Source organism: Microtus pennsylvanicus, chromosome 19, assembly GCF_037038515.1.
Source record: "Microtus pennsylvanicus isolate mMicPen1 chromosome 19, mMicPen1.hap1, whole genome shotgun sequence".
NCBI lineage: Eukaryota > Metazoa > Chordata > Mammalia > Rodentia > Cricetidae > Microtus > Microtus pennsylvanicus.
Window position 1 is genome coordinate 39,159,434 of NC_134597.1, and position 23,400 is coordinate 39,182,833.

At 38.6% G+C, this 23,400-nt stretch overlaps 1 protein-coding gene across 3 annotated transcripts in view; it reads left to right on the forward strand.

Moving 5' to 3' along the window:
* Positions 1–23,400, forward strand: part of Cntnap2 (contactin associated protein 2) — a 2,084,252-nt gene that overhangs the window by 1,078,393 nt on the left and 982,459 nt on the right. The window lies entirely within an intron of this gene.

Below are 23,400 nucleotides of genomic sequence, written 5' to 3' on the forward strand. Positions count from 1 at the left end.
GTATATGACATTCCCACATCACTTCCCCTTTTTCTGTTTAAACAAAAAAAGGCTTTAACTTTAACATAGCAAAATTTCATATAGCAAAACAGTTAACAAGCAAGAATTACAGTTACAATATTTATATCTATTTTATCTTTTATCATAACTAAGGAAAACTATAACTATCTATTCATTCTTCAACTCCATCAAAGACTCCAAAAGGATATAATACTACCTAAGTAAACAAAAAATAAGAAAACTCTAGAAATGACAGAGACATCTCGCTGCTTGTACAGTCACCCAAAGTTCTTTTGTACCGTTGGGGCATCCATCTTCGGCCTACAGGCCCATAGTATCCAGCAGACATTTCCATGAAGCAGGAAATTTCAAAGGCAGTTCAGTCACTATCTGCTGTGTCCCACAGAATGTCTCGAAGACTCTTTCATGAGTCAGGAACCCCGAAAGACCATCTCACCTTTAGGCAAGTTCAGCAGTCCTCTCTCTGCGGGTTCTTTGTGTCCAGTTTATGCAACAGTCCAGGCAAGAGCAGTTTCTTGCCCAAATGGCAATCAAACTCCATAAGGATCCTCTTCGATGCCCATCTTCCTCTCGAAGTAGATTGGTGCTGCCAGGAGCAGACGTGTCTCATTGTCATGAAAAACCCTAAGTTATTAAAATATTTTAAATGCCATATTCTGCAGCCTTTGAAAGATATGAAGAATGCCTATCTGAAATATATCTCTATATATCTAGAAAATCTAAGTAACATGACTACAAACTTGACTATTATTTATGATTATCCATCAACAACCTATATTTCCTAATTATACATTACATTTTAAAAATGAACTACACAATCACAACACCTTATTCAAGATCAGAAATACATATACATATAACAAAATTGACCTTAAAATCCATACCAATGCAAATTATCCATACCTATATCATTTCCCCCTTTAAAGGTAAAAACATTTATAAACAATATTTTGGGAACATGGGCACAGTTTTTTCCTCTCCAAACTGCTTCCTTCTGAATGGGGGCGTCGTTAATTAGGTCTTTCATGGTATAACCTGTGTGCCAGGGTCATCTCAGTTGGCAGTTGAGTGAAGTAATTTTTTGAGGGTGTTCACAGGAACTTTTCGGGAGGTGGTGGTCTATCATACCATATCGGGATAGATGCAATCCACAGGGTCTGGTCCTCTGTGAAAACAAAAGAAGACCCTCTCCAAAGCATCATATCCTTAGACCCAAATTTTGAAATCATAATACCCTTATATCCATTCTGGTTTAGCTTGGCAGCCCATGTAATGAAATGTGACTCTGTACTTAGCTCCTTCACAGTCAAAAATTTTAAAGAAAACACAATGTACATAATCCAGACTCTCTGTGAATTTTCCATTTCTATGTGGCTTATTTTTCTTTATTTCTCTTAATCTATAACTATCTGTACTCTGTCTCTTTAAAGACATTACCCTTTTTTTAAGACATTAACTTTATTCTTTACATATTATTTTTCTTCTCTCTCTCAAGTCTATGTACATTCATCCAACAGTGTGACTCACTTAGTGGTCTGAATCTGTCCTATTGTGAATCTGTAATTTTTTACTATCCAGGAGCACTTTTGATTTGCACCTTTAAATCACTAGGCACTTAAGAATCTAAGCTGGGACATTCCTAGGTCAAAAACAGGTACTGCCTGCTGGCCCCGCCCAGTCCAACATGGCAGAGCCGCTTGTGCCTCTGATCCTTGCACATTGCACCATTAGCATGGCGGAGCTGCTTGTGCCTCTGATCTGTGGCACGTAATGTCCCCCTTATGCACACAGCAGTCTAGTTGCCATCAAACAAATCGTAGCACTTTACTCCAAATGCTCCATTCAAAAGCTCTGTCTCCCGCAGGAGACAGATTGCAATGGTGGCACAGCCCAGAAAGCGGTGTTTTAAAGAATACAGTTTCCGTGTAATTATTTCGGGTAAAGCTAGCCGTGGGGGTGGCCGGGTGTTGGGGATGCAGCCCGCCGCTCTTAACACAACAAATAATTATGACCAACATTTTATGGGTCCTAGCTATGCTATTTATCTCCTCATTTATCTTTTGTATTTGCAACACATTCAAAGTAGCAGTAAACAGGGCTCTTTCCCTGCATTGTGATATTTCCAGTTTTTAACACTGGAAAGATCTTAAGATTGTCCTTTTCCACTTTCCTTTTTGCTTTACTTTTTAATTTTTTGTAATTAATTAATTAATTTACTAGCCTATTTCACTATTTAAAAATTCCCAAGTGTATTATTCACTGATGTTGTTGTTTGGAGGACTACATTGTGTGAAGATATTCCGGTATATTGACTATGTTTGACTAGAAAGTAGAGCAGTGTGGCACCAAGGTAGGTCAGGCTCAGCATGGTGAGCTAATGTGCAAAGTAGCCAGACTGGATTCTAAACTTTTAATCCCAACACACAGGAGGCAGAGGCAGGCAGATCTCTATGAGTTCAAGGCCAGTCTGGTCTACAAAGTGGGTTCTAGGACAGTCAGAGCTGTAATACAGAGATACCCCATCTTACCCTATCTTGAAAAACAAAAACAAAAACAAAAACAAAAACAAAAACAAAAGCAACCACCACCACCACAACAAAACAGACTAGATTCTGGACAGGTGCCTCTGCCACCTGAGCAGAATTGGCTTGGGAGGCTAGTGGCCCAGTAGGAATTTATGCCTGAGAGGGCAGCAATTGAAAATAAAAACATGAAAGCAGGCAAGCAGGCTAAGAACAGTATGGGGAAAAGGGGACAAGGGTGGGGAAGTTGCAGCTGCAGTAGGCATGCATGACAGAATCACGCCACACAGTGAAAACCAGATATAGCGATTTCTTTTACTGCTTATGTATAAAACACAGGGACAAGTAAGATAAGAACCCAAGGCAGTGGTGGCCTACACCTTTAATCCCAGTACTTGGATTCAGAGTCAGAGGCTGGTGGATCTCTGTAAATTCTAGGCCAGCTCTGGTCTATAGAGCAAGTCCCAGGATAGGTTCCAAAGCAACACAGAGAAAGAAATCCTGTCTCAAAAAACAAAACAAGCAAGCAAACAAACAAAAATAACCTGATACAATCACCATAGCTGCACCATACCCACCACTTCCAGGCTCTGAAAGGGCGGTGCAGCCATCCTGCCCTGCCTCCCATTCTCTGGGGACCACTCTTTCTCTAGTACAGGGAAAGTCCACGATCCATCCTGAGAAGCTGAATGTAAACTCTGCCTCATGAACCAATGCCTGAGTCTAATTGGACATCGGGACACAGCATAGATAAGATTCTCATAATCTTTGGTGAATGAGCATGGCTGTATTTCTGAAATTTTATGACAATAGATGACATTAGTCTGAGGGACTATAGTTACCTACCCATAGTTCAGGTCTGTCTCAGTTTCAGCTCCCTCCTGGGTTGACATTGCAGCAACCTTGGCCCCCTAGACTACAGCTCTTCCATTCTGCAATGCTTCCTTCCTATTAACGCATACCCTATAAATTAACCAACTCTGACTATGTGACAAGAAGCTGCTCTCTACTATACAACCAGCTGTTTTATCATAATTCACAGAGTGCGTGGCCCACCTGGGCTCTGCTCAATTTGCATGTTTTTGTTAGTCACTCTGCCTCTGGCCAAATGCCTTTCATTTTTCCTAGACAGTTCTAGTTGCAGTATTGGTGTGGGAAAAATGGAATTTTTTTTGTTGATTTTTATTGAGCTCTACATTTTTCTCTGCTCCCCTCCCTGCCTCTCCCCTCCCCTGCAACCCTCTCCCAAGGTTCCCATGTTCCCAATTTACTCAGAAGATCTTGACTTTTTCTACTACCCATGTAGATTAACTCTATGTATGTCTCTTTTAGGGTCCTCATTGTTGTCTAAGTTTTCTGGGATTGTGATTTTTGGGGAAGGTGGATAAGGAAAATGTGGTACATTTACACAATGGAGTACTACAGAGCAGGAAAAAATAGCGACATCTTGAATTTTGCAGGTAAATGGATGGACCTAGAAAACACCATTTTGAGTAAGGTAACCCAGACCCAGAAAGACAATTATCACATGTACTCACTCATAAGTGGTTTTTAAACATAAAGCAAGGTAAATATGGTTTTATATGAATTCTTACTTGCTAAATTCTGGGTTAATTTCAAGACATTCTATTTTCTGAGCAAGCACTGGACCATAGGCAGGTTGTCATACCCACCTAGTAACTAAATGAATAATTTAGGTCCTAACTCAAGCCCTCATTCATATAATTGAAGCACTTTATCCTCTGAGCCATCTTTTCAGGTCTGATTTATTTTTTGTTTGATAACTGTTAGACCTTATGCACAATAGATGCTTGGCAATCCCTAGTTATTGGTACACTTTATGTGGCTGAGAAGAATCACTGAATGTAATCATTATTAACGCTCACATGAATGAAGTAAAACAAAAATTGTATCTTCACGAGTTTGATTTTGGTAAAAGAATTCTTTTATAAGAGGTTAAAGGTATATTGAGGTGGGCTTTTAGCTTTTAATTTTATCTACGTGAATGTGTAACTGAGTGTATCCATGTGTGCCATGTACATGCAGTAGCCTGCAGATGTCAGAAGAGGGTACAGGAGTCCTCAGAACTAGAGTTAGGGGTGTTTCTGAGCCACCATGTGGCTGCTGTGAGTAACTCACCAGAAACTGAAACCAGGTTGTCAACAAGACCAGTAAGTGTTCTTAACTGCCAAGCCATCTCTCCAGCCCCTACAAAGGCTATTTTTAAATTACTTTATGCTCAAGTCTTTTAACTCTCTTGTGGTGTTAAAATGTTACTGTGTTACCTAGTGTTACAGTTGAAGTTTTGATCTGGTCTACCAACACCATCAAAGTGAAATCATAGAACCTTTGATACAATCCATTATGTGTGAGTTTTTTAAAGTATCTGCAAGTGCTTTATATTTTAGCACTAAATTCAAATAGCAAGGAAAGCTTAAGTTAACTGGAAACCCCCGTTCCTTAATGTAAATGTTTATTTGAAAATACCTATCTATAATTAGGATACTAGTAAGAATTTTTAATTAAAAAACTCTGTGTTACATAGACTTGCAATTGCTACATTGGTATGTTTCTTTTGAAGCACAATTTAATTACTGTAAGTGTATCAGCATTATACTATAAGTAGGGATCCTATTTCATTTTCCAGGAAACTGTAGCTTCCCTTTCTAAGTTGCTTATTTGATGGACTGTTATTGATTTTTTTTTCATTTTATATAGGAAATGTGGCCTAGTGAGGAATAAAAATAATTCCCTGCATTAACTTTCAGGATTTGCACGAACTGTGCAAGGGACTTATCATTTTTATAAGCTTTGAAATCCATGACAATTGACCGTTTTTCCTGAATTATCTAAGAGCCTTTTCCCTTGATTAAGCTTAGTCTTTTGTATTGCTTCAGAGGCTAAAAATCACACCATTCTGGACTCACTTGGCAGTGGCTGAGGACTTGCAGAGTGTGTCTCACAATCAGAGAATAGTCCTATCTTTACAAACCTTTTCAGATATTCATTTATTAAAGATTATTTTTTCAAAACAATGATGTATCATTAATAAACATTATGTTAGCCACATATTCAGTGGGAATACTTGATCCCAGCATGACTTGGCTGTTTCTAATAGTATTAATTGTTTCATGACTAAACATGAATGTGACAAACTTGATAGATTAAGAAATGAAAAGCTATGGATAAGGGATATAGGTTAGTGTTCACCATATGTAAGGCTATAGGTTTGACTTTGGTCAATAAAAAATGAAATAAACATTTAGGAATAACTTCTTATCTTCACTGGCCTACCTGCTCACATCTATCCAAATGTGCGAATTCTATGCATGTATGTTAAAATGTATACATTTTGCTAATTCTTTTAGATACAGCTTCTTATATAAGCTTGGTTGTCCTCGAAGTTCTTATGTAGACCAGAAAGTCCTTGAACTCACAGAGATTTACCTGCCTCTGACTCTTGAGTGATAGGATTAAATATTGGGACCACCATGTCTTGTGGAATAGAATATCTGTTTAACTATATAAAGATGTGTTGCATTTGCTTATTCTGCATTTTTTTAAATATGTGAAGATATGTTACTGCTTTACCTTGTGTGCCTAAGGCACCTGATCGGTCTAATAAAAAGCTGAATGGTCAATGGCTAGGCAAAGGAGGGAGAGGTAGAGCTGGTGGGAAAAGAAGAAAATAGTAGCCAGTCAGTGACCAGCCAGGGGTCAGCCAGTCAGGGGTCAGAGAGAAAGCAGGAAAGCAGGATGGAGATTACATAGATGAGGTAAATGAGCTTTGGGGCATCACATAGAAATGGGTTAATTTAAGTTAAATCTCAAGGTCCAAATCAGGAGCAGAAGGAGAGGGAGCACGAGCAAGGAACTCAGGACCACGAGGGGTGCACCCACACACTGAGACAATGGGGATGTTCTATCGGGAACTCACCAAGGCCAGTTGGCCTGGGTCTGAAAAAGCATGGGATAAAACCGAAAAAAAAGTTAGCTAGAAAAAAACGCCTAAGCTAATGGCAAGCATTCATAATTAATAAATCTCTGAGTCATGATTTGGGGTTGGTGGTACAACAGAACCTGCTACAACCACACCCAATTTTTGTTATCCATTTTGACATAACAGCTATTGCTTTATATGTATGTACTTAAATATATGTCTATAATATATATATATATATATATATATATATATATATATATATATATATATATGAGGCACAGAGATAATTATTAGAGGTCAGAAATTTGTGAGGTAAACTACATTCCTACATCCTCACTTCACTGCAGTTTGCAGAAATTCAGAGCTATTTTCACACTCCAAGGTCTCTAAGAGGACACAGCTCTTTCTCAAAAGCATTCCCAGGAAATAGGAGACTCAGTTGACAGTCAGCTGAATGACTGGACCATCTCTATCACCCAAGAGAGGGCGTTGTGAGCTGGCTGTCGGTTCATGTTAGAGAAACAGCTCTTATTTTAATGCATCACACCCTCTAAACTCAGCTGATGTGTTCTTAATCCTGAGAAAGAAAGCCTTGGGAGGCTGACAGAATGAATCATCCAGTCTTCATAGAGTGAAAACCGTTTCCCATGGTGGCAGAAAGCCACCACTGTAAGACGATGAACATTGCCTGGAGAATAACATGTCAGGCAGTAGTTTAACGTTCTTTTGGCATTTTTTTCTCAACATTCCATTTTGCTAACAAGTCCTTGGCCTCTAACACTCTTTTTTTTCCCATTCAATTTGCTATATGCAGTGTACATTCCTGAACTCTAACCTGGGCTTTTATTTACCCCTAAGAAAACCGCTTAGGCCGGGCGGTGGTGGCGCACGCCTTTAATCCCAGCACTCGGGAGGCAGAGGCAGGCGGATCTCTGTGAGTTCGAGACCAGCCTGGTCTACAGAGCTAGTTCCAGGACAGGCTCCAGAGCCACAGAGAAACCCTGTCTCGAAAAACCAAAAAGAAAGAAAGAAAGAAAGAAAGAAAGAAAGAAAGAAAGAAAGAAAGAAAGAAAGAAAGAAAGAAAGAAAGAAAACCGCTTAGTCTTATGTAATGTATTAAGTCACCCAGAAGCAAGCAATATTGAGTATCATTGTTTATGTCCTGTGGAATCTCTTCTGCATCTCCATCTAATTCTAATGGTGCAACTGATATGAACAGACTGATTTCCCAAAAAGTTAGTGAAAAGAAAGCTTTAGCCAGGTATATGATCTTTGTTAATGGAATCACAACAGAGAACTAGATGCATGCTTCTTCGTGAAAAAGCTATCCCTGACCCAAGCAAGCTGAGGCTCTGCTACCTCGCAGTTGGTGGCACCAGGGGTACTGGCTGAACTCTCCCAAGGCTCCCCCTTGGGGTGCCACCTACTGGGCCACATCTTCCCTTCCCCTGCATAGTTTCTCTTTTCTTCTGAGCTTGCCTGGCTGATTAGGACCCCTTTAATCCCCATTCTTCTTAGTGTGTTCAGTCACATACTGGCCTTCCAGTTGAGGACTGTGTTCACTTCCACCAAATCAAAACTGCCTCTAAGCATTTAACTGCACTTTTAAACATTCTTGTTCGGAAAATACACTAGTTTTTTGTTTCATAAGAATATTTATATTAAGGAATCTTTTGTATTAAGAAAGGATTCATGAACTTAACACAGAGGATTCCAAACTATAACCCCTGATATTGGTCGTCTTGGATGGTTTAGCCACAATATTCAATATGATCCAGGTCAAAGATAATGATACACTATTTTCTGTGATTCATATTATCCAAAGAGAAAAAGAAGAAAAGTATTATACTACTTTTTTCATCATGACAAGTCATTGGGGTCTTTAAAACTTTTTATTTGTTAATAATTTATGCTTATGCATGTTTGCCTACATATCACTGTGTCTGTGACTGGGGTGAACTCAAAAACCAGAAAAGGATGTTGGATTGCCTAGAACAGGAATTACAGTTGGTGATTCCATGAGCTGCCATGTAGGCCCTGGGAACAAAACCCTAGTCGCCTGCAAAGACAAGTACTCTTAATGACTAAGCAATCTCTCCAGGCTCGACTGTAGCATTTGTAAAATCCCTCTTAACTGTAAATTTGAGATAAATACACAACCAACTCTAAATATTTTTTAAGTAAGCTCATCATCAAAATTCCTTTTGACAAAAATGCAGAAAAGATGTTTTTACTAGCATATTATCTTGACAAATTACACCCATTGAAAGAATGTAGGTCTTTAAATTTTAATATTTTGTTAATAAATTGCTGAAATATTAGTCATTGGTACTTATTTTCCATAAGACTTCTCAGTCATTCTCTGGGGGCTGTTTCTAGGAAGAGGCAGCAGACAGAAGATGCAATAGATAGAAAACACTCTGAGTCTTCTAGGTTTGTGTAAATTGATTAATAGGGTAGGGAACATTTTAGTTTATTGGACCCAAGCCCTGTTTTGTTTGTTTGTTCTACTTTTATATCTTCTATTTTTTGGTTTAGTAAGACATTGTTGTATTTTATTGGCACATTTTTACATGCAGAAGATGCACATTGGAGATAGAATAAAAGTGTTTTTTTAAATATAAACTGCAAATATCTTCCTAACACTTCCAAACAGCAGATCTGGGATAGATGCATCCATCAGAACGTGCATGCAAACACAGCCTGCAACTCCATCTCTGTTCATGTTATATGCCTCTCTAGCAGGTGACAGAAGGTTAGTCTAAATAATGGAAAGTCACAATGACAATAAACCCATTCATGGAGATGAATTTAAAATATTCCAATAGGATTGAATTTCGCTAGGAAGCTGTAAACAAACTTTCAGACTTGAATTCAAATTTTATTATTTCTTAGTCTAACATGCATATATTTTACCCTTGTTCCTCCAAAAATCTGACAGGAGATGTAAAAATCAACTTACGTTGTAGCTTACCTGTGATGGAATTTAGCCCTTTAGGAGCTCAGTTAAATGGCTACTTTTCTATCCTGAACACGATTTCCCACTGTTACAAGGAAAGGTGATTTATTTATAAGCCTTGATAGGTGTGTTTTTTTTTCCTCTTCATCCTAAATTTAAGCACACAGTTTCAAATCTCGCCCTCTATTGTAGTCATTTGAAGCCAGTGTTGGCTTTCAACAATTCGAAGGTGTATGAACCATTCATCATGATGGGATCATACAGTAAAATCGCCAGTGGCTGTCCAAGCACTTAGAGGAGGTCATCTTGAGGAGAAGGTTGCTGACTAATGTCTGTAACTTCAAGGATCCATGGCTAGTATTAGTGTCTTCCTTGAGACACTTCACTCCTCCTGGGGTCTTTGTGTTCTGGAAGCCAGGAAGGGGAAGAAACCTGAGGATTCCCCTCGTCAATGTGTAGTAATTGTTCTGTTTTCACTCAGACAATTTCAGACATGACCATCTCCACCATCGCTGACTCTAGCTGACTGTCAAAGCTATCAGGGACATTTTGGCAGACTTGTGTGGTGTGGTGGTTAGTTTTAAAGGTCAACTTGCCACAACTCAGAATAAATCACCTGGCAAGAGACAGGTGAATAATTTTCATTATCAGATTAGTCTATGGGGAATTACCTTGATTGATAATTTATGTAGAAAGACCCAGTCCATTGTGGGTGGGACAATTCCCTGCTTTGGTGTCCTGAACTATGAGTGAGAAAAGCTGGCTATGTAAAGTCAACCAAGCAGGCATAATCAGAGCCTTCATTTTTTTCTGCTCTTGACCGTGGATGTCATGTAAGCCTGTGCTTTGAGTACCTGACTTGGTTTTCCCTTGATGAGGAAGTACAGCCTGGAATTGTAAAGCAATAAGTTCTTTCCTTCCCTAAATTTCTTTTGGTTAGGTATTTTATCACAGAAACATAAATGGAACAAGGAAAGAGTGCAGGGGACACCGGTCTCGTCCCCAAGTTTAATGCATACACTCCCTTTGTACCATGCCAACCCTTAACCGAGAGTCTTGCTTGTGTTGAGCCATGCTGTCTGGCTCACATGCTGCAAATGCCTAAAACAGCATTTCCATTTTCATCTACTTTGCTGTCTTTTAAATCTTCACTGAAATCTCATTCCAGCATTGTGCCCCAGCTCTTACCCATTTCAAAGTTTGTACTTCTTCCTTGTGACTTTATCGTCATTTAGGTGAGTCTGCAGAGCAGGGGAAGAATTATCGTCCTCTGAGCCAGCATTAATGTGGCATTTTATAAAGAATTAATGAAGGCTTCTGCCATGGGCTGAGAGCTTGTGATGTTCTGCATAAGAAAGGGCTGCACATGTGGGAGAGAGGAAGTATGATGTATAGAGATTTTATAGATATACAGAAGAATTTAGTCTCTTTTGCAAAGACCTTGGAAGCCCTGTCTGTTTAAATCTTCCTTTTCTACAGCATCTGTGTATTAATCATCTAGGACAAATGCTTGGGAAGCTTACTCTGTGTTGTGTCTATAGCTCAGTGCTGACTACTGAAGGCAGGTCAGCATTGAGGGAGCTTCTGGACAGTGTAGAAGGAAAGAATAGGAATCAAGGGATTATAGAGTCAGGATGTGGATTTAGGATGTGGGAGAAGCAGAACATGACGCTCTTATCAGGAGACAATTTCTAGAAAACTGTACTTGAATTTTTTAAAAGATACTTTACTTGGATACTATATCACAAAGTGAAAATATTTTTTAAGTTATTGTAGACTTTACTTTCATCATTAAACATTTATCTTTTTGTTAATCTATTCTTTTTCTTGTCTTTGTTGTGACTTAAAATGTACTTTACCCCCTCCCAGCCCTCAGGAATGGTGCTGCTGTGTTGGACTCTGTGTTTTGGGATTTTGCACAGTGTTACTTGGTGCCCCCTGAAATCAATGCAGTGAAACAACCCTGTTACTGTATTTTCTTTTATTTTCAACACCTGGTCATTTATTTGTTAAAGTTTATTTTTGACTGGACTTAGAAGTAGAAGCTTTCAGTATGGACAGCCTATGCTTCTTGGCAATCTGTTCCCAGCATTATTCTTTGACATCGTTCATTCTCTTGGATAAAAGTCTAGCATTTTCCACAGTCACCTCCTTATTTTCATTAGTGTATTGTTTCTTACTGTTTCTTCAGAACAATGTATTGGTGTTTGTGTTGCAGGACACACAGAGTAATAAGACGCTGATTTATGGAATCTTGAGTGCTTTAGTCCTCAACTTCTTACCTTTTTGTTTAAGACTTTTCTGGCAATATGATGGTGGACATCAACTTCTTGAGAGAGACTGAAAAGCTTTCAGATCCTATTAACTCTTTGGACCCAAACCACTGAGGCAGAGTAGTATCTGTCAGTCCGGCATATCCTTCTCTCCCTTTCTTTCTTTCTTTCTTTCTTTCTTTCTTTCTTTCTTTCTTTCTTTCTTTCTTTCTTTCTTTCTTTCTTCTTTCTTTCTTTCCTTCCTTCCTTCCTTCCTTCCTTCCTTCCTTCTTTCTTTCTTTCTTTCTTTCTTTCTTTCTTTCTTTCTTTCTTTCTTTCTTTTTTTACAATATCTAAGTTGAAAACACTCAGCTTGATATCCCATATCTCAGTGCATCCTGAACAGACATGCATTTCCTCTCTCCAGGTCCCCTCGTTCTGTAACAAGAATGTCCCCAACTCATCAGCAGGTACAGTCTTGACTGCGGGTCAAGACAGCTTGTTTCATGGGAAAACATTTTTGTATTTTACTTCTGTTGACACTTAGTACTTTCAGTATTGCTTCCCAGACTAATCTTTATCTCTTGTGACTTTTATATTTCTTGGTGATCTATGTTACTAATGACAAATGGTAATTTTTTAAAAATAACTTGCATTTGAATTTGTTCATTGAGAAATTTATTGTATGTGATAATGCTGGTTAACATCTGATTAAATCTTCCTCCCATCCTTATCACCCAACTCATTCTTCCTAAAATATTTTAAAAGGAATTTTGTTTGAGAATTATTATTCACCCTGAGACCACATTTTTAACAGTCCTGAAAAATTCTCAGATAGTATCTTTTAATGACTTTATCCTCATTTTGTCCTTTTCTTCTGAAATTCCACATCTGTATGTTAATATTGATTTTCATTCCTTAGTTTTCCACTTTCTATGTAATGCCTTTAATCACTTTTATTTTTTAACTACCTTTGTGAATTCTGTCTTTGCACTCCCAGTTTCATTCTGACTGTACCCCGTCTGTTAATCACAGCCTATGAGTTTTTATTTATGGCAAAGTACTTTTCAATTGTATAGTAGCTATTTTGCTTTTGATCAAAGCTAAGTATAACTTCTTTTTTTAAATATTATCTCATACTCATATGTTTGAATCTAGCCTTTAAAGTTGTTTTAAATAATTTCTGAACATTTTACCCCTCTGAAAGGAATTTGACATTTCTAGGGGCCAAAGGTGTCTTCTGACACTTGTTCATTATACAAATTTACCCTCTCTCTGTTACATTTTAATAAGCACTGAGCTCCAGGGCTCCCACTGGCAGGGGTCTCTGAATGGAGATGGCAAGTCTCACAGAGCTGTGGATCTCTACTCTGCCCAGCATAGACAGAGTACCATACATCTCATTGCTAATGTTAGGAAAGAAAGGAGTCAAATTTTAAAATCCAGCTTCTGATACAGGTCACTTTTATTCCATTATGAAGTTGAAGATTCTGAGTAGAAGCAGTTTAAGCATGCGACTAACTCTACTTCTCCGGTGTTTTCTACTTTGGGATTGCTGGTCTAAAAGTCTCAGTTTTCTCTTTCGGAATCCTGACTTTCTAGAGTTAATCTGAGAGAATTTACACTTCACTTCCCATGGTAATAGCTTGAAATCACTTGCTTTCTATAGTAACTTCTTGATTTGAGTGCCACACCCTACAGTTAGCGCGAGTTTGAAAGTCATAATTATAGTTCAGTTACTCCATGTTTTATGCATTCTTGAAGAGTTACTTTTCTTTTTCTTTCTATAGACTAAGCAAAGAAAGACACTTTTTCCTCTCAGCGCTCTTTGCTGACTAGTATGGTGTTTCTCGTATGTACTTCTAGAAGATCTTAGCAACTTTGGGTTTAATGGCTACTGATACTGCAATGTTCTGATCCCCACACAGGCCTACAGCCTGATTTCTAGTCGGCCTGACTTTTAAAACCCAAACCCCTGCATCATCTAAGGTCCTTGATTTTCCATTCTCTTCTGGAGAGATAATTTAAAGGATACATGCTGCTTTTTACCTAGTTCTCTGAGTGTTTGCAACTGGCAGAGTTTCTAGACTCTCACATTCCCTTTCCCTAGGGAATAGACTTCTTCACGTTGTGTTTGTCTTTTCTCCCATTATTCCTAATGGTAATATCATTGCATGATAAATGATCGATATATATATATATATATATACATATATATATATATATATATATATATATATATATATATACAGTTGACCTTTTAAATAAATTTGTCATAGAAAAAGCTATTAGTAAAAATAACCTGGAATGATGTAATTTATATATATAATGTGTGTGTGTGTTTGCTGAATAGTTTTAGGATCAATCAATAACATTTATAAGCACTCATATGGCCTGCTATCTTCATACTCTGGAGCCTAGTATAATTAACAAACTGTGTGATCTCATAAGGAAAAATCAATGAGGCAATATTACTTTATGATCTGATTATGTGAACGTATCTGTCTGTGTATTAGTAATACTAGCAACCTCTAAGGAACTAAAGCTATGCATTAGTTTACATTTCTTCTTCCTTTAAAAGAGTAAAATGCTGTAAAACCTTTGTGAAAATATAAAAATATTCTATTTTCTTCACTCTTTTTTCCATGACTTTTATGACCCATTTTAAAAATGACTTTTAAAAGTACATTATAAATTCTGCTTCATAGATTTCTAATTCTCCTATTTTGACAAAATACTAGTCTATTCTTTCAATTTCTTTTTAATTTTCTACATTCTTACAAATTTCTTTATGTTTTCTGAAAAAAATCTTCTCTACTGTCTTTGCTTATTTAGCCAACTTAATGTAAATATAATTCATAACTTTTATGTATTATATGAAAATAGGAAAGAAGACTCAATAATTTCATGAAAGTTTTTTCTCAATAATCAAATAAAGTTAAGATTGAAAATATTCTATAATAACATAGTAAACCTCATTTATTTAAGGTATTCTTACTGAAGCATATGTTTAAAATATGATAACATCATTAAGTGACCCCCATTATATTAAGTTTAATTAAAGCAATTAATCTAGTACATCTCATTTGGAACTGTAAGTATTTTGCTTTTCAAGTATATGACCTTGTGATCTGTAAATCTCTACAAACTTAGTTTTGTATTAAAATAGCAAATCAGTAGAGGAAAAACAATTTCACAAGTGCCGTGACAATGTTTTCTGAGACAAATAATCCCTTAAGAAGAGGGAAGCATGCTGAGATTGTCGTGTTCAGAAGAGATCCCTTGGACCAGCATCAGAAATGGACTGGAGGTTTGGCTTGAATGGTCATACAGAGGTGAGAGCTGTGGAAAAAATGCTAGGTACCTAATATGTTCCTGGTGCATGAAGAAGAAATGAGGCCAGAAGCTGAGCTGATTGGCAGACATGACTTACCAGCAAATGAACTGAAGTTGAGGCATTGGGGGAAGTCTGCTGCTAGGGATGATGGCAGAATTCCCGCAAGGGCAGGAACATGTGTCTGGAGTTTTGAACACAAACAGGCACTGCAAAGCGAAGCCAGTGAAGTTTTGGCTCAGTTAGTTCTGAGCTGAGACAGATGCACTTAGGCAGAGGTTTGGATGGCTCATTCTGAAGGAAGGAGAGAACCTACCAGAAACTCAGAATACGGCCTAGGGCCAGCTTTGAGGACCATTCACACTTAACTCACCAGAAAGACATCAGCGAGAGAGACCAAACTGGCAGGACCACCAAAGAAGTGGGAAACCCTCTGACAGCCAACCAAATAGTAACTCCCTAGAAGACGGTGACAGCCCCCCCTTCTAATACTGACATCTTATTTATACAGTCAAGAGAAATATTTTGTTTTTTTTTAAATCATATCTATCTATCTTCTTATGTTTGAGATTTTCATCACTGATGTGGTTGTCACATTCTTCAAGATATAAATATCCCATCATTAGGTGTTTCATAAATAGTAAATGATAGATTGCCTAAACAATCTGTAGAAAAGAAGATGAAGTAAAGTGTGCTAGGGCTCTTTGATATATGCTGCCCACTCTAAACTTCTGAATATTTGTTTTACAGATATATTTGTATTTATTTTTCACAACTCACCATGATACCAATGATAATTAAGTTGCTTTTCAAGCTTAAAATATAATAAAAGAAGACAGAATTTAATCGACTTATAATACCAAAACATAAGTGCTAAATTCTTGATTTTGTACCTTAAACATTTCCATATAAAGAGGCATCAAACATTAATATAATATTAAAAAGTAATTTATAGTAAACCTGGAAAGGCAACAGATTGATTTTTTCTATTTCATCATCAAAATTAACTGATAAAAAATACTTTCAAGAAAATTGCCTTTTAACTTCTGACTGCTGTTCAAGCTTAAATTTATTTCCCTTTTAGCCAAATGTAGATGCAAAGAAATGCTAGAACCTAAAAATATTAGGAGACTTGCAATCACAAGGGTCATCATGATCCTGAATTTAAAAGTCAAAGCTATAATAACCTAACTGATAAATATAAGGAAACCCCCTTTTAGAATAATTGGTCTTGAAGCAGATGCCACCTGTGTTGAAAAGGCAGACTATGTGGAATATTCATTTGCCAATCAAGCGTCAATAATATGGAAGGGTCTTTAAGAAACATTGGATGATGGAATTCACCACTGACTTAAGGAAAATAATTTTATTGAAAATTAATGGATATTGAATATAGACAGATTAAGATGGAATAAATTTAACCCAGAACAGGCTCTCAGATGACACAACTTTTTAGCACTAGTTTCTGTTTCTAAAACACTTTGAAACTTACAAAAAAAATTATTGGAAGAACTAAAAGACTGCCAGTATAACAAGTCCAAGTGTGGTTTGCCCCTTCTCTAATAATGTCTGTTAAAACAAAGAACCCCGGTCAGGGTTGCCTATTTCACCCATTCTTCTACTTTTCTGGTCCCTGCTAATCAGAACCAGATCCTCAGTTGACTGTCCAAGCCTGATCATCACTGAGTATCTCAAGTTATCCCTTTATAGATGGCATCTGTTTGCTTTGGTCTGATATTACAAAGAGAAGCACAAGTATTTTTGCAGAAACATTGAAGGCCATGTTTTGGTTTCCTATTTTGCATTCTGTCAGGTGATCCAGGGTCCATTGGTCCTGCCACTGTAGTAATATTCATTCAACACACCTTCACCTTGATCACAAACAAGTCAGCAAGCTTTCTCACCTCCAAATTGATGAATCACGCCATTTCAATTTTAGGGTTTTTTTTTCTTTTTGTCTTTCTTTTTTGTCTTTTTTTTTTCTTTTTTTTAGCCAAGTTTTACAATGTAGCCCTGGCTGACTTAGAACTTTCAAACTAGGCCAGACTAGCCTTGAACTCATGAATATCCATCTGCCTGCCTCCAGATTGTTATCTCTGAGACTAAAGGTATGCACCAACATGATCAGCTCCAATGACTGTTTTAAAGAGATCTTTGAGACTGTGGTCCCTATCAGGCTTTCATTTCAGCTTCCACTGACATTTGCTGCCTAACTGGGTGCTAATAGAAGGCTTGTCAATGGATGGCTTTCAAACTCCAATGTCCCTCTTACACTGCAAGTTACCGGGAAGCTATAGGGAGAGCTCTCTCTGCTCTTTTCCACATTGATTTATTCACTTTACATAGGCATGTACATATGGATTTGTATTATGCTTAGTATTTCCCATCATTTTTTTTAGCAATGAATGAAACATAAATTTGTCTTCTCAAATTATGAAAGAAACTTGTACTCCAATTGCCTTGAATTTGGGCAACAATAACTACTTCATGCAGTCATTCTGAAACAATTCTGCATTTTTCCGCTAATCGCTACCATGTCATTATCTTTTAAAACAACACACAATATTCCAGACTCCATCCAAACCCCCCAATCTGTCATTTCTCCTTAGGGTCCTTGTTTGAATGAACCAAATCTGAGATGTAGGAATATACACTCTTTATCATATGACCCCGTACTCAGACTGCGCCACCTAGATGGTAGAAACCAACAGTGTTTTGACCACAACCACGCCTATCTAAATTGATTACCTATACAGCAAACCACAAAATCACACTTAGGGTTTCAATTCCTGCCCCAGATCACAGAGTTCTTTGAGTGTTTCTCACATTCTGTCTTTACAGTTCTCTAGAACATTGAGACTGGCTCTTCCTAGCCTCTGTGTATGGCTCAACTGACCTGTGCCCTACTCACTCTCCCTAGCATGCCAGGTGGAAGGCACCTTGGCACACTCTCTCTGCTCACTTGAAAACAGCCTTTCTCACTGCTGCCACTGAACACATTTTTGACTGTTTTATTCAGAAATGTTGATAGGCGGTAATTACTAAATACTTGATTCACTTTTTCAAGGCTTCATTGGAAAGAAAATGCTGAAGACTTCATAGCACGCTGTCAGCCTCACTCTGAGCTCCTAACAGCCCTTGACTTTAAAACAAACAAAATAGAGAAACAGAGTTCTTCAGCTGTTTAGATCCCCAGCCATGGTGCCGACGCTCTTTATTTTTCTTTAAGTTCTGTTCAACCAGATTAACGGTATGACTTGAAACTGTTTAGATTGGCATTCTGAAGTCAGAACAAATGTCAACATTTTTTTTTCACTGATGTATTTCTGAATCAAAAATTTTAAAACCTTGGAGATGCACAGAATGGCTTTGTCAGCAAGAAAAACTGAGTGGACTTCAAGTCAGATAAGGAGTTTTATCTGATGAGGAAGGTCACTGGTTAAGTAATAAAGAAACTGCTTGGCCTCATAGGTTAAAACATAGGTGGGAGGAGTAAACAGAACAGAATGCTGGGAGGAAGAGGAAGTGAGCTTAGCCTCGACAGCTCTGCTCTCTGGAGCAGAGACGCCATGCTCCCCGCTCCCGGGCAGACAGACTTGATTCAGCTCCGACCCAGGATGGACGTAGGCTAGAATCTTCCCAGTAAGCGCACCTTGAGGTGCTACACACATGATTGGAAATGGGCTAGTCCATGTGTGAGAGTTAGCCGAGAAGAGGCTAGATATAATGGGCCAACCAGTGTTTAAAAGAATACAATTTGTGTGTTGTTATTTCAGGGCATAAACTAGCAGGCGGCTGGGTGCTGGGGACACAGCCCCGCCACTCCTATTGCTACATTTATCTGCTAAACCTAGGACAGAAGTCTGAGCATAGAGTTAAGTACCATCTAGTTAGAGTACAGTTTGGGGTGGGGGGAGCAAGGCTTTCCCAGATAACTGAGAATGAAGCTTAAGAATATCCACATACATTTCACCAACCATAAACCAAATTTAAATATTTTGGCAGTGTTCTAATGATCATACACAGGTAGGCACTGGTTCAATGTGGGAGGACAGTATAGTAGGGTTAATACAATTATAATGTGATGATTGATAGCCATCTTGCAGATAGAGTTAAAGTTTATGAGTATTTATGTCTTGTCCATGTACAAAGTTCACATCTCTTCTGAAATTTGTTTCTGACATTGTTGATCATTAGGATATCTGTGTGTGAGCTTCAGAGTCTTGCCAATGTCAAGTCAGACTTAAATCACTGGTTTCAAGAACCAGGAGAGGCAATTGTTGGCAATTCCATTTTAGGATTCAGACCTACTGATTTTCCACAACTCATTCATCTTTGTTTCCCTGTCCTGCCATCCTGAGTCATTTTCATCTTCTCTTCCTCCTCCTTGTCTCCCTTTTACTCTTCTTCTTAATAGGGAGTCTAGGTTTTCACTTTCAATTTTTCTGACCAAAGAGCAATGTCTAAAAGTTTCTTTACATTTGTCCTCTGATGGTTTTAGGACAGGCTGCACAATTACTACTGATGGCAATGTTAAGGACAATGTTTAAAGGAAACAACAAAAAAAATGTGATTTCCAACAGTGTTATTCAAATTTGTCCACTGAAGTATGTTTGTGATGTTTTTCTCTTATTCTTTTGGCTCTTTGGAGTTTTGGGGTTTGGGGGAACATGTGGTGAAGAGGCACACACAGAGGCTTATTCTTAGTTAGAAATGACTGGCCTTAGCTTGACCTGTTTCTTGCCAGCTTTTATTAGCTTAAGTTTTCCCAACTACTTTTTGCCTCTGGGCTTTCCCCTTTTCTTACTTCTGTGTATCTTCCTTTCACTCTTACTTTTTGACTGACTGGGTGGCTGGGTGGCTGGGTGACTGCCCCCTGACATCCTCCTTCCCTTGTTCTCTCATTACTCCTCTTCTTCCTCATTTCTCCTTCTATTTATGTTCTCCGTTTCCCAGTCCCTGCTATCATTTCTCCTGCCTTGCTATTGGCCATTTAGCTCTTTATTAGGACCATCAGGTGTTTTAGACAGACAAAGAATCACAGTTTCACAGAGTTAAACAAATGCTGCATAAACAAAAACAACACAGCTTAAAACAGTACACCCCAACAGAAGTAGAACACTATACCACAGCATTTAAGTGGGAAAGGTAGGAATATGAGGAGTTTGAGGCACTGTTTCTAAAATGCAAACAGGGCAAGCAAGATGGTTGGCCGGGTAAATGAGCCTGCTAAGCTTGAAAATAAGAATTTGATCCCCAGGACCCTTATGGTAAAAGAAAAGAAGTGACTTTGCAAATAGTCCTCTGGCCTCAATCATGGTGTGGTTATAACACACACACACACACACGCACGCACGCACGCACGCACACACTGAATATACTTTTTCAAAGGCAATCATTTACTAGAAAGCACATGTGTAGTCTCATGAAGATATCTACCTCTGGGCTCCTGACTTTCTGAGCAAAATACCCTTAAGATCAAAGAAACGCTCTTGTCTGAGGTCTGGGAGGTGCATGAGGAAGCTGCTGAATGGGTCTTTTCTCTCATGGATCTTTTTATAGCACATCTCTCTAAGGTCCTGACAATGATTTCCGGTCATCACTAGATGACATGTCCTGGTACTTGATCATTGGAAGTTATCTCTTTGTTCTTGTATTGTTCACTGTTTGAGTAAAGTGGAATTGAGACAAGTTTGGCATTGAGGTCCATCACATCCTGCCCTCTTTATAGCTAAGAGTTTGCTTCAGGATTTGTTATTCAGTTTTTCATCACTAGGATGAAATACCTGAGCCACACAACTTGAAGGGAGAGACTCATATTTAGCTCCACAGGTGTTTGCCCATGGAAGCCTATCAGTTCACTTAGAATCCTGCTAACATCTGCCTGGATTCCCTTTTCATCTGCTCCCCTTCCCAGCCTCTGGGAGGGTGCTGTCCACACTCAGGGCAGGGCTTACTCTCTCCCAGACACAGCAATGTGTTTCTCCAAATTGGAATAGAATAGCCAATAACCCTTTCAGTACTATGCTGAAAACACTCTTGACTAGATTTTACAATGGATTAAGTACATCTTCTTATTTTTATGTTATCATTGACAGTATGTTGGATAGTTTTATGTCAACTTGATATAAGCTCAAGTCACCTGAAAGGAAAGAACTTTAATTAAGAAAATGCCTCCATTAGATGGGGCTGTAGGCAAGGCTGTAGGGCATTTTCTTAACTGTGATTGATGGTGGAAGGGCCAACCCACTGTGAGTGGTGTAATCATTGGGCTGGTGGCCCTGTGTTCTACAAGAAAGCAGGTTAAGCAAACCAGTAAGCAGCACTCCTTCATGGCCTCTGTGTCAGCTCTTGACTCCAGGTTCTTGCTCTATTTGAGTTTCTGTTCTGACTTCCTTCAATGATGAACAATAATCTAGAAGTGTAAGACAAATAAGCCTCCCCAAGTTGATGAAACACCACAACCCTAACTAAAACAGCTCAGTACCAGGATAATAAAGTGTTGCCGTGACAGACCTGACCGTGTTATTTTGGGGGAGAACTGTCAAAGGACTTTGGAATTTGAGCCTAGAAAAGCCATTAAGTGTTGAGAAGTTGTTCTGTGGGAGCTTAGAAGATAAGAATGTTCAGAGCAGTGCAGACAATGGAGGCCTGACTGATGAAGTTTCAGAGGGAAGCAAAGACTCTATCAGGCCATTTCTATGACGAATCTGTGGTCTGGTCAGCTGGGGCTGAAGAAATCACCTGGGATTAACAAGAGACCAGAACCACTGAAGTAAAACTTTTGCTTTACTGGGACAGTTGATGCTGGGTAGGTGGAGCAAGAAATTCATGGTAACTGAGCAGAGTGCAGCATCACTGAACTGAAATCTTCTCAACTTGGTGCCTTAGTGTTGGCACAGGGAAGCTGTGTTCCAGAGGCAGCCGAGTTTGTACCTCACACGGACAGTCAAACCTGGTAGTTTAAAAGTCGCCTAGGTGGTAATGGTTTTGAAAGCACGAAGGGGTCATGGAGGGCCGCTGAGACCTGGCAATAGGTGGCAGCGCTGGAGTCCCTGAGGAAAGCCCAGGAGAAGCTTTTGGTGTAAGTACAGCCCCAGTTGCAGCAAAAGACCTCATCATTTTATTTGGAGATGCAAGTACCATGGAATGACCACCAAGAACAGTAACAGTTGTGGAGTGGAGACAGCCAAAGCCTAGAAGACAAATTGTATGTGCTACAAAGGGTGGAGCCTGAGAGGTTACCCAAGCCCTTTGAGAAGCACAGAAGATTGTGAGTTGATCCAGGCAATGAATTTGGAGCTATTTACATGGTTGGAGTTTGGTTTTGCTTTGTTATGTTGTGACTACACTCTGGTTCTTACCCTTTTAAAGAAAGTATGTTTGTATTTTATATAGGAGTCATTGCTGACAGTCTTTGGATTTTAAAAGAAACATTGGGTTTTTGAAAGAGACTGAATTTTTAATATGTTTGAATTTATAAGACTGTGGGATATCTAAGTTTGAAAATGATTTCTAATTTTTTTATGATTTCTAATTTTATGTTGTGATTTCAATATTAATGTATAATCTTGAGGATTAACAAGAGAGGAAAAGTTAGGGTTTATCAGTGATTTGCTTGTATGTCAAGTTGATAAGGGGTCCTTGGTGGTGGACAGTTTTATATTAATTTGGTACAAGCTAAAGTCACTTGAAAGGAGAGAACCTCAAGCAAGAAAAATATTTCCATTAGATAGGACTGTATAGCATTTTTTAAATTAGTGATTGATGGGGAAGGTCCAGCTCATTGTGGGTGGTGCCATCCCTGGACTGAACTGGTAGCCCCGGGTTTTATACAAAAGCAGGCTGAGCAAACTAGTAAGCTGCCCTCCTTCATGGCATCAACTGCACTCTTCCACGACATCTGCACCGGCTCCTGCCTCCAGGATCCTTCCCTGTTTGATTTCCTGTCCTGACATCCTTCACTGATGAACAGTAGTTTAGAAGTGTAAGACAAATGAGCTCCTTTCTCCCCAACTTGCTTTGGTCATAGCATTTCATCAGAGCAATGGTAACCCTAAGACAACCACAACACTGATAAATTTTGGCCTACAACCCATGAGGATCCCAGGTGCTTTCATTGCCATTTCTACTACTTTCCTTTATATTGTTGGTTACTGCCTCCCCGAGAGACATCAGGCTTCTGACCAGCAATTCTCCGAAGGCTCTTTAAGCTAACTTGCGCTTTCCTTGGGGATGTTATTGTAATTTGTTTCCAGCTAGAGGTTATTTACTCATTGCTTTGTTGGGTAACAATAATTCACTCTTCTTCCCACTCCTCTCAAGCCTCACAACACCTTTTCCGTCATGGAAGTTTTCCACGATCTCTC